This window comes from Octodon degus, unplaced genomic scaffold (genome assembly GCF_000260255.1).
Source record: "Octodon degus isolate 3935 unplaced genomic scaffold, OctDeg1.0 scaffold00205, whole genome shotgun sequence".
NCBI lineage: Eukaryota > Metazoa > Chordata > Mammalia > Rodentia > Octodontidae > Octodon > Octodon degus.
This window is the reverse complement of record NW_004524781.1, coordinates 798,900-802,058: the sequence shown is the minus strand read 5'-3', so window position 1 is coordinate 802,058 and position 3,159 is coordinate 798,900. Positions and strand designations below refer to the sequence as shown.

Sequence of the window (3,159 nt, the reverse complement as noted above, 5' to 3'; positions counted from 1 at the left end):
TCTTCCTCTTCCTCTTCCTCTTCCTCTTCTCCTCCTTCTTCTTCCCCTTCTTCCTCCTCCTCCTCCTCTTCCTCCTCCTTATTCTTCTTGTCTCTTTGAGACAGGGTCTCACTATGCTGGTCTGGAACTCACTTTGTAGCCCAACCTGGCCTTGAACTTGCAGTGATCCTCCTGCCTTAGCCTCCTGAGTACTGGGATTACAGTCGTGCGCCACCACACCTGGTTGTTTTCTTATGTTTCTTGTGCACTTAAGTTGGGCTATATGCATGGGTCAGATACCATTTTAAGGGGCAGCCTTTCTTATAAGCAGATATCTCCTGAAGATAATTTGGGGATACTGGTTTGTTAGGTAGTTGCAGGAAGAATTGTTCTCCAAGCCCTGGCTAAAGCAGCTCCATCCTGGGCTTCCTCTCTGTGTCTTTGCCACTTTTATTTTCATCACAAACAGGACTTTATCGCTATTAAAAATCTGGATCTTAAGTGGACTCTTGCACTGGTGGTTCTCATCCATCAGCTCGTTCAGCTCATCCCCTAGCTCCCGTCTCATCCCCAGTAGCCTTTCCAGCGCTGCTACCTTCACCATGAAGCTCCGTGAGCTTTCCCAATTCAAACGTGGGCTTCTTCAGCATTTTTACCTTTCTGACGAAGACATCATGAAGAGGGTAGACTGGCAAGCCTTTTCTGTGTCTTTCCCAGTGCTGCCTGTAATCCGTTTATTGACCACTTCGTTCAGGTCATCTGTCTGCACCTCCCGGGTCATGATTTCCATCATCTTCTTCCGGATCTGGCGGACCTGCTGGTGCTGAGTGTAAGAGGTCTTCCGGATTGGATTGTTGCGTTTTTTAGTAAAGCCGACACAGAACAGTTGAAGCAAGCAACCATCGTCAGTCTTGACATCAATATGAGCTTCGATCATGGTCTGGCAGGTTTTGACCACGGAACACATTTTGTCACAGATGAGGTCCATGTCCTGGGAGTTAGGCAGGCAGTGTTTGCCCTGAACCTTCAGTAATTAGCTTAAATTTTCTAAAGGCAACTTCGTCATTCTGCAGGTCAGCAAGGCTCACTTCCAACACACGACCTGTGAGCCCATCAGATGCAATTTTGGTTCCTTGGGTTCTGGTGGAGAGTGTTTTTCCAATATTTCTTATGTTGAACATAGCCTGTGCCTTCACATCCTACCAGGCTTTTGTAGAAAACGGATCAACCACTTTCTTCTTGGCTCCCTTTTTTTTTTTTTTCTTTTGCTACTTTTTGTTCCTGGGACAAAATGCAGGGCCTTGCAGCTTGGTGAGGAAGAGGTCTAGTTTGGCTCAGAGTGTGCATAGTCGTCTGGCTTCAGGGGCAGGGCGCTATGGCACAGGGCCTGGCGGAGGAGCGCTGCTCATGGCCTGGCAGGCAGGAAGCAGAGCGTGCAAAGGGAAGATGGCAGGGGAGGGAAACTCCCCAGGCCATGCCTGGACATGGGTGGACGTGGGCAGAGGTGGATGCTATGTAAGGGTGGCAGCAGGAACCAGGCATTCTCTCTGCCTCTTTGACGACAGGCCCACCTGTGTGTCTGGGCCAGGCTCCTCCTGGGGACTCCCTTTGGCTCTGTGCACCAGCGCAGGGTGACACCAGAGATACAGTTCTCAAGCCCCCTCAGCAGAGCCCTGCAGGTGGGCAGTGGTGGAGCTGCCGCACTCCCACCCCACTTGTCAGTAACAGGTGCTGGAGCAGGGCATGGGGGAAGGGTAGTGGGAACTGCCAGGGCCCTGCCTGCCACCCTGGCACGGGCTGAGTCCACATTTGATCTCACCAGGCCAGCACTCATCTGTGTCCCAGGGGCCGCTCCACCCCTCCTCAGGTCACCATGCCTTTCCCTGCAGAGAGGGCTTGAGCTCCGAGGGCTGCAGGAGGCAGCGGGGTGTCTGTGGGCTCCCTGAGCTGGGGATGCACAAGGCTTTCCGCCTCCTAGAACAGCCCAGTCCAGAGGGATCCTCTGTCTGGAAGGCTCCAGCCCTAGAACTCTGGCCCGGCTCTGCAGAGCTCTGGCTGCTTAGCTAGTGGGTGGGAGCCCCTGAGGACTGGACAACTGTGGGTGGCCAGGGCCGCCCTCGGGCACGCCTCTCACCCCACTTCTGCCCCCGCCGCCACTCTCTGAACCCCCATGGTCCCTGCCCATGCACTTCGGGTCTCCTCACCTAGTCTCTCACCCCAGAATGCAGCCCCACGCCTGCTATTTCGGTTCTTCTTTGTGTGCAAGCAGACGGCACTGTGTGCTTCTCTTCAGCCCTCTTGGATACCTTGGGGATCTGTTAAACTCTGAGCAGAATATGCTGCATAGGGGTCTTTTAAATGACAAGCTATTGCCTCAGCAGGAAAGCCCCCGATCTCTGTGGAGGTTGATTTTGAGAAGCTAATATGGGAGAGTTCAGGAGGCAAATTAGAAGCTGAGACTGACCTGGATCCTGGTAAGATGAAGATGACCTTCTGCTTGAGCTCTCATAAATGACTGATAGTGGGCTGGCGAGATGGCTCAGTGGTCTAAAGCACCTACTTGAAACAAGCTTGGCTAAAGCACAGGGACCGCGGTTCAATCCCCCAGCACCACATGCCAGCCAGCCCCGCCCCCTGGTGGGCTGAGCTGGCCACACATACACAATAAATAAATAAATGTTAAAAACAATAAAATAAAATAAATGACCGATAGCTGAAGGTGATAGTGCGAACTGAAAAAAAAAAAAGAAAAAAAAAGAACTCACCAAAAAGAGACTCATTTCACCTATTCTACCTGGGATGATTATTTCTTTATTTTTGAATTTGCCCCAGATCAGAAGTTACCTCTTAGTTACTGTTTGAGTTCTGGATTCTTTGGGGTTAGATTTTTCAAGTCCCTTACTAACCATTTTCTGCCATTGTTAAGCATCTTTGAGCAGAAAGTTCTGTAATACCCTTCTCTACACACACACACACACACACACACACACACACACACACGGAAGAAGGGGAAGGAGGAGGAGGAGGAGGAGGAGGAGGAGGAGGCTGAGAGGGAGCTCTGAGTTGAAAGGGTGTCAGAGAACTTGGGGATTTCTTGAAGCGCTTGTCGTGCCTACTCTTGTCCCGCTTGCGTATCCCTTCTGTTATGTACTGTCTTGATGTACTTCATGTGTCTGAGAT

The 3,159-nt window shown here is 51.3% G+C and overlaps 1 pseudogene; it reads right to left on the bottom strand.

The window, feature by feature from the left end:
- Positions 1-476: 476 nt before the first annotated feature.
- LOC101565988 lies at positions 477-1,175 on the bottom strand (annotated as a pseudogene).
- Between the last annotated feature and the right edge of the window lie 1,984 nt (positions 1,176-3,159).